General features: G+C 40.8%; 1 long non-coding RNA gene across 5 annotated transcripts in view; it reads left to right on the top strand.

Annotated features, from left to right (window-relative positions):
• LOC116963168 overlaps positions 1–13,978 on the top strand; it is a 264,806-nt gene that overhangs the window by 21,070 nt on the left and 229,758 nt on the right. The window contains exon 3 of one of the 5 annotated variants that reach the window (XR_006166886.1): positions 5,716–5,778. The exons of the other annotated variants lie outside the window; for them this stretch is intronic. This is a non-coding gene — a long non-coding RNA (uncharacterized LOC116963168). The remainder of the gene's footprint in view (positions 1–5,715; positions 5,779–13,978) is intronic. 5 annotated transcript variants of the gene reach the window in all.

Here is a 13,978-nt window from a genome sequence, read left to right as displayed (position 1 = left end):
AGTTCCTGATAGTTTCACAGGAAAATATGCAAAATAACTCTCATGGTACAATCAACCTAAATCTTTCATGTAGATTATATATCCTGAGGACAAGGAAGAAAGCAACTAGATGCTTCAAGTGCATTTGGAAAGAGCTAGTGGTGCTGTCCTAAAACTGTGCCAAAGTCACTGAAAATACCTTATTAATTCTCTGTTAGCTGGGCAAGATGCATAGGTACAGCACAGTAAGATGGAGGCTGCTGTCACTGTACCTGGACACAGACTCGGCAGATAAGGAAGGGTTGAGGGATTAACGGGAACTGTGATGTAGCAGCTGAGAGGTGATACGTTCTTAACAGGGTGTATCCCCTTGTGTATTACAGATATTGGAAGTATTTTTATTGTCAGCTTTCAATGTATAACTTGGAAATTGCATACATACCCAGGTGATAGCTGGTCATTGCAGATGTGTTTTCTATGACTCATGACCAAATTAACACACCCCTCCCCCCCCCCCCCCAACAAACAAACAAACAACAACAAACCAACAACTCAGTCAAGTTGTATGTTCTACTCTGTTAAAAAAAAAAAAAAAAATAAAAATTGCACATCTGGCTTGGTTAAATGTGGACTTCAATTGCTAGAGTTACTTCAGAGAGTTATACAGAGGACAGCCAGACAGTGTATTCCTGTTCTGTATTACCAACTTAACTATCTCCATTCAAGGCAGGATTTTGATTAAAGGCATATGAGTTATGATTCTTAAGATGTTAAACTTTTGAAAGAAGTGATATGACAGTCACTTAGGATCAGAAGGTAAGAGGAAGATCAGAGCTCTTCTAAATGGGTCCCAAAGGAATGAGGTGGCTGAAGAAGCTTCCTCTTGCATATTCCAGAACTAAACCACAAATCATGCCAAAGAATCCATCTTGGTTGTATAGGGAAAAACTGAGCCCTTTGAGCAAAATAGGCATGAATTAGTTAAATTGGTGGTGTTAAAAATGTTTTTACCCTGTAGAGTTGGTATAGCTGTTGATAATGTGTACAAATGGTCTTCTAAGTTCAGTGAACTTGTTTCAGGCACTGTGGATTTAAATATGTAATGACTAGCCTTCAGTAGCCATGTCTAATAGGTTGGTACATCTGTGTCAAAATTATAAAGTACTTATTAAATAGGATGTTGAATCAGACTGATCTGTATTACCCATGTTAAATTATTGAACAGCATCCACAGTGAGTGGATTGTCACCTGCTGACACACTTTTCTAGAAGAAGTTGCAGAAGAAACTCTCTGCCCTGTTAGAAACTGGTGTCAGTCACCAGGGGCTTGGAGATATGTAAAGAGATAAGTAAGGCAAACCAAAAATCCTGTTCTTGGGTGATTCCCCTGCATGATGAAAATGATACTTTGCCTGTCTATAAATGGAAACTTTGTTTTCCAAGATGCAGCATGGAGTCTTTTAAGACATATTGTGTTAGGTGTATGTCTCAATTTAGGAAAATAGGCATCACCTCTCCAAATCCTAAAACAGCAGGAGAGAAAGAACACTTAATTCAGCCTTTTTGCCCCAAAAGGCCTTGGGGAATAGCTAACAAACTGGGAAGGGAAAAAGAGAGAACTAGTGGGCTTCTGTTATGTAGTACTAGTGATTGTGATCTCCTGTAGGAGATGTGGGTGTCTTAATTGCACAGGGCACTTCAAAACTAACCATCAGTTACCTGGTTAGAAGTACTGGAAGCTGTCAGTGGTGATGGTTGAGTGTTTGTTTGCCTTGACTGACACGAGGAGCTATACTGACTTCAGCATGGACTTCTCAGAATCAATTATGTTTTGCAGTGCTAATAGAGTAGCATGCCTGGTATTTCTTTTCTGTCAAGCAGGTTCTTGAACGGCAAGCCCTGTGTCCTCTGCAGAACATCTTTTAGTTTGGGCGAGTGAGGTTACAATGCCCTCACAGACATCATCCTCTGGCAGCTACTTTGCAAATTCCATGTGCACAGTTCATTTGGTGTGAGCTGCAAAACTGAATTTATTCGTAAAGAAATGTATGGACTACCAGGGATCATTTGCACAGGTGGTTACTTTCTACATTTTCTAATCATTGTTCTGTAGCCAGTAGCCTCAAATAAAAAGGGGCAAAACTCAGCAAGGGGAGCAAAATCTCTATAGCTCATGTTACACTGGGGTTTGGGTTGCTAGAAAAATGCCTCTGTTTTAAGCGGATATATTTTGGAATAACAGCTTATCTATGCTTGTTGTGCTGTTTTTCTTCCTTTTCATCTGTTTTTTCCTCTCCGATGTCAGAATGAATGAGCAAGTCAAAAGCACATGGTCCTTCTGCCATAGTGCTTGGCTCAGAGTGTAAATGGCATACTGCAGGCTATCTGTGTTGGGGGTCTGCCCGAGAGAAGTGGCTGCATTCAAAATTTTTGTTACGGAAAGTGATGGATGGCTTCACTACAAGCTGCCCTTTCCCCTTCAGAGTGAGCCTGGAAGGAGAAAGGGCTTCTGAGGAGTTGTCAGCACTTGACAGCTGTACAGAAACCTTGGTGTGCTGGATCACTGGAGCAGTGCCGAAGGGAGAAAATGAGAGTAATCTAGAGCCCTGCCTGTTCAAACAGTACCTGCTAAACTTGCTGAAACGCAGATGGTACCAAACATGTCTGCTGAATTGGGTCTTGTCTGTGGTATCAGAGGGGAGTTGAATATTGCATAAATATCAGATCTAAGAGCTCTTTACTTGTTCAGTGAACATTAAAGAATGATTCTTCACGTGTTGAATAAAGGATAATTTCTTGATAACAGTCTTTTTAAATTGAAATATATCAGGAGTGCGTTTTGAAGGGTGGTGTTTCCTAAGAAACAGATCAGTTGAGAGAATAGTATTTTTTTCTAATTTCTCTTCAGTGGAGAAATGGAGGGATATTAGTTGAGCATTTTTAAAAGAGTTATTTCTTGAGAGAGTCATAGTTAATTAATCAATCCAGTTAAGAGTACCTAGTGGAGATTTATGTAGGTCTTTAAAAAAATAAACAAAGAATAAATTGGTGTACTTCTAAAGGAGTCCAAACCAGAAGTTTATTTTTGATAGTCATGACATACTGGCTGACTGATGTGTTCTGGTCCAGTGCTTGAACACATGCATCTGTGTGCTATGTCAGTAAGTGATCATACTTCCATCATTAGCTCTGTCTTTTGTATGAATACAATGCTTTATTTCTTAACTTTGCTGTTAATGCTTAAATAATCTAGTAGGGTATTTCTACTTGTCATTAATTTCCCTTGTCTGAGAAGAACAATATACTTTGCACACAAGCCCATTGAAATTGAAATGAAGTCTGTTTCCAGCACTAGTCCATATCTGGGTGGAGCCTTTACATACTGACACGTGTCTGAGATTAGAAATAATGACATGATGTTGCTAAGCGTACATCTCTGCCGCTAGGTCTGGCACTTAAAGCAGGGATCTTTCTTTGCTATACACGAAGAATAAAATCCTCGTATATAATAACTCAGGCAAAAAAAATGTATTTCTGGAGAATTTAGAAGTATATTAATTTACTTAAGCTAAAAGGATTGTAATTGTAAATAGGGGTTGTTTAAGCTATTTAAAAGATGGGTCAGACTCTGGTTCCAAGTGTTGTCTAACAAAATCACCTAGCTCAAACTGAGAAACTTTTTTCTAAATTTAGCAGTCCTTATTGTATGTTCTTCTTGCATGATGGGAAACATTCCTCAGTAGAAGGTGAAGAAATGTCCTTGCTCAGAGTTTGAAGGAGGAGTTAGTTCTTTTCTTAAAAATAGCTGTCCTTTCATGTGGTTTCCACATGCCACAGTAATCCTGCTGTCACCTACTGCTCTGCCATAAAAAGAGGAGGCTTATTTACTATTTTTTTTTTTTTTTTTTTTTTAAATTTAAATCACGGCATGATGATTTCAGTCTTGATACGACTGGAAGATCTCCTAACCGATTTTTAACCAGGTTAGGTTTAAATCTGCACTGAGGGAGCTGGTGATGACTGGGCTGGCGGAGGCGAGGTGCCAGGCTGCAGCAGGGCCTGTGCCCCGGAGCTGCTGGCGCCCGCCGGGCTCTGCTCCACCTCTCCATGGTGGGAAGTGGGTCTGGGATGAGTGGTCACCATTTTATCTGCTATCTAATCTGTTCCTGAAGGCTTTAGTGCCTTCGGAGTCCCATTGTGGGGCAGGTCAGGAGCTTAGTGAGAGGCTGGTCTGGGGGGGATTAAAGGTGAGCAACTAGGGGTGCCTGTGCTGGCTGGAGAACAGCAGGCCCAAGTTCCATATTATCCCGTTTCCTCACTGAAACATGAGCTGTAGGACCTAGAAAACGAATGCATGTCTCATTCTTTCTATTTAATGATTTTATTTGTGCAAACTTTGAAATGAAGATCCTGCAGAGCAGTGTGTGAAGCCTTTCCTTGTTCCCTTCCAGGCTGTTGTCCACAGGCCTTTGGGGTTGTGGGGTTCTTGGTGTTTTTGTTTGTTTGGGGTTTTTTGTTTTGTTTGTTTGTTTTTTCCCCATGGCGTAACTGAAAGACTGGTTTTACCCTCTCTACAGACAAATAAGGATACATATACAATGTTTGTAGTGGAAATGGTCCCAAGGGAGGATTTCAGTGTCAGGAGTGAAGTCAAGGTATTAAGTGTATCTGTGCTGTCATGGAGATATGGGTGGGACGGTGTTACCTTCCATAGTGTGTAAATACATCTACTCTGCGTTTTTGTTACTTCCATTAGCTTTGTGTTTGGCTAGTTTTTGTTTGCCAGTATAAAACCAGTTTTGTTTCAACTGCTGTCACTTAAGGAAAATATTTCTGTATTAAAAAAAAAAAAAGGCTAAATTGGTGTAGGAGTACAAAGAAATGTTAGGTAGAGAAACAAAATGAGGGACTGTTGATAATTCAGTTCCAAGGTTTGGGTGGTTTTTGTACAAAACGGTTGGGTAGGCTTCACTTTCTTCCTGTTTCTTTTCAGTATCCAAATGCAGTAATAAAACAGTTGATTGTGTGACCAGGGAGAAAAGCTGTAAAACACACACTTTCACTTAAAGATAAAAATGCAAACTATTCTTTATAAAGACCCCTTTCTGAAAGACTCAGTTGATGAAAATATTTTTATTTTGAAATAACATCTAATAGTTCACTATTTTCTTGAAATAGCATTGAGTTTAAAACTGACTGGCGAGAGAGACATGAGCTTATTTAGGCTTGAGAAAATCATAGGAAGTAAAAAAAAAAATAATAAAATGACTGTGGAACTTCTGGAGAAAAATAATCTTGTTGAGTTGTGGGAGGCTGCTGGATTTATGCCTGAGGTATGAGCATTTGACAAAGGCAGTCTGCTCATAGAGAGGGAATATTTTCTTTCCATTTATTTCAGTATAGTAGCTATTCCATTCAGAATTAAGAGCAAATTGGAAGAGGAGACATGAGAGCCTGTTTTTCATCTTTTAGCAGGTGTAGTAGGTGAAGATACACTAATTCTAAACACTGTGGGGCATGGTCACCAACAGAGTCAATCACATTCAGTAAATACAAATAGAATTTTTGGCAAAGTGCTAGAGTTATTGTGAGGATAATAATTAATTTCAAATGAAAATGTCTTGAAGGTCACTACTATAAGAATTGTGTTTTTTTTTTTTTTTTTTCTTAAGGAAAATAACTAAGCAAATACAAAGCAAGCCTGAATTTACTTTTATTTATTTTTTTTTTTTTTAGACTGATGGAAATGGTGATTAAAACTGTTGATTTTAAGTCCTTTACTAAAATAATGTGATTAAGGTAAGAGTATGAAGGGTGTTTCCTTTTTATTTATTTTTATAAATATTGGAAAAAATTACACAAGGCTATAGATAAGCAATATTTCTTTTATTGTCTTTAGCTGCCTTTTATCCCCTCTCTGTTGAAGTTAGAGACCCATTTGAAAGGATTCAGAGATGAACAAAATATGTATCTTAGTCTGTATTTTGTAACTGCTTGTGGAAGCTTGTGAACTTAGTGGCATTAATAATAGGGTAGGGGTTAAGGATCTGTACAAATATTTGAAGGATATGAACATAGTTTTCTCTTTGCTTAGAAAGAAATTTTTCTGTTGGGCAACACAGTGATGAATCTGGTATCCAGGTTTTCATCTAAGCAATGAACGCTTTCTCTATGTGAGGTTTTTTTCCTTTACTTCCACTTTGTCAGTAAAGAACTTCCTTTTGTTTAGCAGCATTTTATCTATGGTTTTCAGTTAATGGGATCTTTTCTTTTGAACGTTGCTCTAATTTTCTGTAGATCAAGAGCAGAAACAGTAAATAGAAAGCGACAGTTTATAAGAAAATTTTTCTTTAAGAACAGAGGATTAAAAACTGGATTTTCCCAACAAACCCCCTAGATGGTCTCTTTCTGTCTTCTACTTTGTTGGTCTTTTTTTTTTTTTTTTCTTTTCTCCCTTCACAACCCAAAAGGTCAAACAAAACCAAACCTTCCCCCCATTCCAAGCAAGAAGAGAAAACCTGTGTGCCTTAATTTCTGCATCCATTGCTTGCTACGTGCTGGTAGACCTGTCCATGCAGTGGGCATAATAATCAAGCATAATTTTAGCAAAGCATTTAAATGTGTGGTTACATTAATTCCTCTGAAGGCCAATATCGAGGTCTAGATTTTCTTTTTCTGAATAGAAAGCACTTTCTTGAATTGCAGTATGGGATGGTGTTAGTCATAGCCGATAGATGGATATGTATTCTGTCCAGAGACTGTATTTCTGATATGCTACTGTTTGTAAATGTGATTCTGACAGTTTGATGTATATTTAGGTATTCTGCATGCCCCAAAGAAGGGAGCAAGGTAGTCATTCAACGTAAAAAGTACTGGAAATAATTTTGTTTAGAATAGAGACAGCAGGAAGTTTGAAGGCTGGTAAACCTAATGTTGTTAGTAATTAGGCATATTCTTATGTGTGAGTGCAAATACTGTTAAAATGTTTCAATACTGTTGAATTTATCAAAGTATTTGTTGCTGGCAAGTTTAAACCGAAAACAGAGTTGCTTTTTGGATGTCAGAGTGTTCCTCAATAGATTTTTCTTTATCACAAAGAAAAAGTGAGAACCAGAGCAGGTTTAATGAAGCACATGATAATCTACCAAGCAATCCTGCTTCTTGCGTCTCTGTTATATGGGTATGGCCTGCGATGAATGCGGATTCACAGCGTGGTGCAGTGTCATACCCAGGGCCTGTGCTTTCTGCGTGGAAGGGTTTCCCCTCTGTATTAGCAAGGCAGATTACTGTATTTCATAGTTACTAGTTGTTGCTTTGGGATCTTGGCAGAATATCAGGGTAGCTTCTGGTCGGGTGATGCTTGGATGTGTCTGTTTTGCAAGAAAATATTTTGGCACCGTAGTACGTGTGGTTTGATCCAGCGGAAGAGCATGTGGGATGTGTAGTCTTCAAATGGAAATGCTGTAGGAGTATTTACTTTAATCAATTTTTAAATATGGCTAAAAATACCTGCCTACTTCAGTAGACTGAAGAAAAGCACTGGAAATACAAACGTAGGTGGTGAGAATGGGGGTAACATTTGCCGTAGGTTTCTAGAGGCTGTTTTTTGAGAAAAAATAAAAGTTGCATGTGAGCAACAGCCCATAGAACTTTTTTATTGATATGTTTATAAACAGCTGGATTTGGAATGTGAAAAGATACCAAACCAAGATTATGTTTTATTTGTTATCTTGGATAAGGTCAGGATCCCTAACTGCACTGTTGAGATGTGACTCATTCTGTTTAGCTGAACTGACTATGATGAAACTACAACGGCAGCTTTAAAACACGTGGCTACAAATAACTTGTCAATGTTTGATGCAGAGTCCACATAAATCTCTACACCTGGAATGTGTGAACTCACAAATGTCTCCTGTTAATTATGCTGTTTGGCATTTCCAAAGCTAAACAAGAATGATGGTTAGTTATGAATCATATTTTGCTATGCTGGAATGCCAAGCTTCATTTTATTGCAATAGAGATTAAGGCCAGCAGAGTAATAGTTATTCTTGGCATCAGAATTTTTGCTACTGTCAAACTGCTGATGCAGCATTTGCTTAGTATAAATGAATGTTTGCACCTTTATAAAGTACTTCAACATCTAGAAAAATGTATGCTTTATCAAAAGGTTAATCCTGACAAATTATTGTAACTTATCTCCTGTCTGCAGTGCAGGTGCAGTGAAACTAATTCTCTGTCATACAGGCCAGTGCCTATTTCAGAGGATTGGAGAGCATCACTCTAGGTGCTAATGGTATTGGGGTGCTTGGCAGGAAAAGCTGGGAGTTGATCTTGCAGCACTCTTGCTGGGTCAAGTCTCTGAGTACCGTTTATGCATGGGGTAACAAGCTTCATTTCTGCTGCTCAGCATTTTTGATGGATTGCATACCAACCAGCCTTGCTCCAGTGACGTATGGAAAATATGTGCTTAAATAACATCAAACTTCCATGGTGTGGAAATATTTTAATCAAGCGGGGCCTCAGGTTGTGTGTGGCAGTTGTGTTTTTTTTTTAGTGTTTTTTTTTTGTTGTTGTTGTTGTTTTTTTTTGGATAACATCCACTTTCTGTTTGAGGTACTGCGTTCTTAGTCCCACTGTTAATGCAGCGTAGGGAAGAAATACCCTCTCTGAAGCAGTGAGTGGTGGGTAACCTTCCACCACCAACACAGGGGAAAAAAAAAAATCCAGTTTCAGGCATTTGATCACTGTGCACTTAACCAACCTCATAGCTCAGATTTAAGAAAGTTCATAAGCTCCAATACCTGCGACTTCCTCTTATGTCTGTTTTGACTGAGAAATATGAAGAAGTGTAACTGAAAACTACATTTTTAATCACAGTGCAAAGTTGCAGGCTTGTACCTGTGTGACTTCTGCATCTGCATTAACATTTTGTAATTTGTTACAATGTATAGAATAAATTATTTGTGTAAGTATGTGATGGGGTACATCACATTAAAGTAAACTGCTGAAAATTTCTTATTTTATGGTAGCTCCCACGTAGCTATAGAGGCATGCAGGCCTTCTGTGCAGGATGCTGCACTCCCTCCCTGTCAGGCAGCAGCTTCTGGGCAAGGAAATGGGTTAACAAGTGAAGTACCTTCCACCTGGGCACCTCGATCTTGTGTTCATAAGCACTAAATAACCCTTAAACAAGGATGCCCGCTCCAGAGCTGTGCAACACAGGATTTTTTAGGTGCTATCTGGAAGTGTGAAACCTGCTTGTTATGCAGGTATTCACTGTCTGAGAACTACATTTCCCCCCCAACCCCCCCCCCCCTTCTTTATGAGGCAAGAAAGATGCGTGTAAGAGGCAAGTGTGATATGTTTTGACAAAAGCTTTGTTTTAACATCTTGCAGTCGATAGGACCCAGAGCGTGCCCCAGCACAGGCCTGCAATACTGGGCCACATGATCTGAGCCGTGGCCTCCATTTTCCTCTAAAATAGGCCCTTTTGAAGTGAATGCTGGGTTCCCAGCTCTCTTTCCCTACAGAAAGAGCCAAGCCCCCATTTCCCACCTTCCTGGTGGGTGCCTCACCCACCCACTGGTGGTTTGTTGTTGTGGGGGTGGCGTGAGCTTGTGGACAGGAGAGCGAAAGGGAGCCCCTGCCATGGCACGGGCCCACGCTCGGAGTGCTTGCGGGGCCAAGGTCACCGCAGATTCCTCCCCTTCTCAGTCCGGCAACTCTGTATATAATTTTATCGAACAACTGTTTCAGGTTTTTTGCTCACTACTACTCTGGCTGGTGATGTCTCCCTTCTCCTTTGCAGTACCTTTTTTTTCCCCCCTTTCCTCTTGACTGAAGTCCTCTCTTTGTACTCCCCATTGTATCTACCTAATTCCATAAATTCTTCTTCGGCGTTCCTATTCCTTCCCCACAAAAAGCTCCTTATTCTCAGAGGAGAGTGGGTTTTTGCCTGGCCTCTGGACAGCTGTTCTATTCAAAACCTTTCCCCCAGAGTAAGAGGCATCCCACAATTCATCGCTTTTTTTCTTTGCCATGGTAAAAGCTAAAAGAATGTTTAACAAAGACCTACAATTTGTGAGGGGGGTGGGAAATGGGAGCGTAATTTAATAGTTTTAGAAAACTGCTGAATAATATAACTGCTGAATAATAAAATGCTTTAAAGAACCTTTTTAGAAAGCTTCATCCTTGTTCATAACCAGCTTGTAAAGCAATAAACTTGCAGAATTAGATACAAACATCTTATTTGGACTTCAGTGGCGAGTCATGTATTTTAGTATTTCAAATTTATTTTTTTTTTTTTTTGCCCCTGGCCAATGCAAGGTGGCATGAAATTAAAGCATGTATTACATGGTGAGTGTTGATAACGGGTAGGCGATTAATGAATTGTATTATGTTTTGAAGATTTTGGAGTCAGTAATGTTATGCAAATTGAGGGCAATACATTTCTAAAAAGTCGGGGTTTTTAAAAGTTGCGTTTATCCCTTAAAGCCATTACATATTCTTTCAAGGATTTGTACATGTTTTATAAACAGTATTTTGATCACGGGAAGCATTTGTGGTATGGATTTAGATCATAATCTGAACAAGTTTGTTACAGAACGGTATGCTGAAATTGGTGTTTTAAAGGAATGCAATCAAGTGAAAATTACAGTTTTGCCTCTGTTTACATAACGAAGTATTTTAATCTCCTCTCACTTGCAGTGTAGCTGTTATCCCAAAGAAAGATGAGGAATAAAGTACTTGAATTTTGTGGCTAGTTTAACGGGCCTTGCCTGCACGCTGGGTCCTGCTGTGTTCTCACAGTGGTCACTTGCTTTTGTTTTTTGTGGTTGGTTGGGTTTTTTTTGAGAGGCCTTTTGGCGACAGCTGGGAGCCCAGTGAAAAACCGCTCCTGGTGATGAAGGTTATTTCATTTCAAGTGTAAACTTTTGCCATATTGCTGCTTTCTGGGTCAAATCGTCGGGGCGGGGAGCGGGGCTGCGGCTGCCATTTTGAACCGGCAAGCGTTTCTCGGCTGCCCGCGGCCGCGCTCCCACCCGCGTGTCCGTGGCACCGTCACGGCCACGCACTCCTCCAGTGGACCGCGCGGATTACGCGTCACCTCGCCTTTACGCGTCTCGCGGAGCCTGCGCGCTGTTTTGCGCGGGGTCTCTTGCCCTCCCACCCGTGCCCCCGGGCGTGCGTGGGCTCGGCCGTTCGCTCGCTGCGGACAAAGGCTCCCCCAGGCCGGCCCGGGACCGGGCTGGCCCCCTCCGAGTGCGGCCATGCGCATGTGAAAGGGCCTTTAAAGATGCATTTGCACTAACCGTTGCTCTGTTGTCACCGATTGCTGTAACAAGAGTCCCTAGGTATTCATTAACGTCCGCTGTTTCACAAACATTTCTTGTGCAGAATTCTTAGCTGTCGCTATTTCCGGGGAATAAACGACATACAGAGCATCGTCCTCTTTAAACAAAAACAAAACAAACCAAAACCAAACAAAAACCCCAAACAACTAGTTAACATATAGGAAAGCTGTAAGTCAGAGTGGACAATATCATGCCAAATATTAATTGTGAAGTAATGCGTACTTAAAACTGTCCTCCGGTGTTGTGGCAGTGATTATTTTTTCCACTGGTGATGAAGCAAGCATTTCAACAAAAGCCAGACTTTTCTGGTCACGAGTCCTATTTATTTTGCTGATCTCTGGTGTATTTGCAGGTACATGGCTCACATCATTTCTTTGAGTAAGCTCGTTCAGCAATTTTCAAATCCAGTCCAAGGTATCTTGTTTTCTTATTGCAAGACAAGGTGAGGAAGCCATATTTTAACTGCTGCTCAGGTTTTAAGTGTGTTAGAGCTTCATTCTCTGATGGTTACTGGGGGTTTGCATTGTGTCGGCTGTAGCTGAAGGAGCCACACCAACAGCCTCTGTGTAGAGACTGGGAAGGAGCTTTGTGAAAGATGACATTTGACTACCAGATGCATTCAGAACCAGGGCTGCTGAGCATTACCCCATCTGCTTTGAGTAGAGCAGCAGGGGGTTTTAGTGCCTATGTATTCATTATATGGATGGAGTGGCTACATGCTTAATACAGGTCCTCATTAATTTTGTGTAGTCCAGTAGAGTTCTCTAGTGTTACTAAGAAGAAATAAAACTCATAATGATCTCTTCTGTTCCCTCTGCTTGCATCTGTTCCACAGGATCCTCACCAGGGTTTTCTGTTGCCTTTTTTTTCCCCTTTTTTTTTTTTTTATTTTATTTTATTTATTTTCCCGCTTTTAGACTGTAATCAGAAGCCTTTAGGAATCACATGCATGTTACTGTACCTGTGCAACAAGGACCTGGATGTCAGGAGGCAGCAGGCAACTCTGTGAAATTATATTCTTGCTGTGCTTCTTGAGAGTGCCTGGCCAGCTGGTGCCAGGTGGCCTGCTGCTGGAGTAGCAGGGGATGTGAAAAAATAAGACCTTGCCTTCTGTGGCAACTATCTATCCTCCTGGGCTTGCAGTCTCTGCAAGGCAGCTGTCTCCTCTTCAGTGAGCGCCAGATTTCCATGGTTTGAAGGAGTAGCCAGCAGTAAGTTCCTAGTACTCTTAGAAGGCTTTGGAAAAGTGCTGGGACAGCCCCCAGAGACTTGATAGCAGCCTTTGACATGCAAATGCGATTCTCACCACCTTGTTTTCCAGGAGGTGCCAAAGTCTTTCAGGTCCCAGCATGTAAGCACTGGTCGTGCTGTGGTGTAGCATTCACATGCTTACAGTGTTAGTCACTTCTAGAGTCACTGGAATGAAAGAAACAGCTGCAGAGCCTGATGTAAGAAGAGATGTGCTCCTGAATTTTCTAACATGTTACAAATAGTAGTGAGAGTTTGAAACCTAGTCAGAGACACTTTTCCATCTTTTCCTGTCTTTAAAAGTTGTGGGTTTTTATTTTTCCCTTTTGATTCAGAACTCCAGGATGTGTATCTCAAACATCGATTTCAAGTCCTAAATAATTTGTGTGATAGCTGAAGACCTTGTAGCTGTTCATCGCAGGTTTTTTTTTGGTTTTGTTTGTTTCCCCCCCCCCCCCCCCCCCCTCGTTGCTCAGTGCCTGTGGAGACTGCTGTCACTGAGGCAGCAAAATTATTTCTGCTGTGAAAGAGCTGGACTTTGAAGCCTTTGGGTAGGACGCTAGAGTCAAGTTGTGAATTCTTGTTTAATCTTCATTCCTGACCTCTAATAGCAGCCGAGGAGGAGGGACATGCTGTCTCCCAGAGCTCACAGAACTGAGACCCATTCATTGCTTCCCTGTAATATGCTGGCCTTCTCTCATTTTGGGCATCTCCTGGCTTGGATGTATGATGGTGGAGATATCAATGTTGCAAAACCCAGGTGTTGAAGAATTCTTCACTTCTTTTCGCCTCCTGCTTTGCATTGTACCTGCAGAAGAAAGACTGCTTTTCAGTAATGTGCCTAGTGGCATGTGCTTATCTATGAAAGTAGATTGGCAGAGCAAAAACTGTAGGTTGCCAGCTTTTAAAGCGAGGTTCAAAAAAAAGGTTGTTTTTAAGTGCTGTTACATTAAAAATGTCATTGACAGTCATTATTTCCTGTAAGGTGAATCATTATAAAATCCAGACAATTTATTATCCATCCTAGGATTTAGCATTATGGTGCCCTCATTGCTGGTTTGAATCAATGTGCTGAGGGTGAACTGTGGTGAGTGTGGGAACGACATGCATCCACTTCTGCTGTCTCAGCTACCCAGATGGCAGTCCTGGGGCAGGAGTGGGCTGGGAAAGGATGGTGTCCTGCCCCTGGCAGAAAACTGCTGCAGCTTCCTTGTCAAAGTCCTCATTTACTGCTACAAACCTCTTCTCCTCTCGTTTATAGGGAGAGACAAGCTTTCAGGCTTTGTCTGCTGAATGATCCAGCTGATTTTTTTAGTAAGACAACTTATGTGAGTAGTGCTGCTTGTCTGCAGATGTCACAAAATATATGATGAAAGTAAGAGAGGAAAAAAAAAACC

Source organism: Tyto alba, unplaced genomic scaffold (assembly GCF_018691265.1).
Source record: "Tyto alba isolate M040663 unplaced genomic scaffold, T.alba_DEE_v4.0 Super-Scaffold_48, whole genome shotgun sequence".
NCBI lineage: Eukaryota > Metazoa > Chordata > Aves > Strigiformes > Tytonidae > Tyto > Tyto alba.
This window is presented reverse-complemented; position numbering and strand designations above follow the sequence as displayed.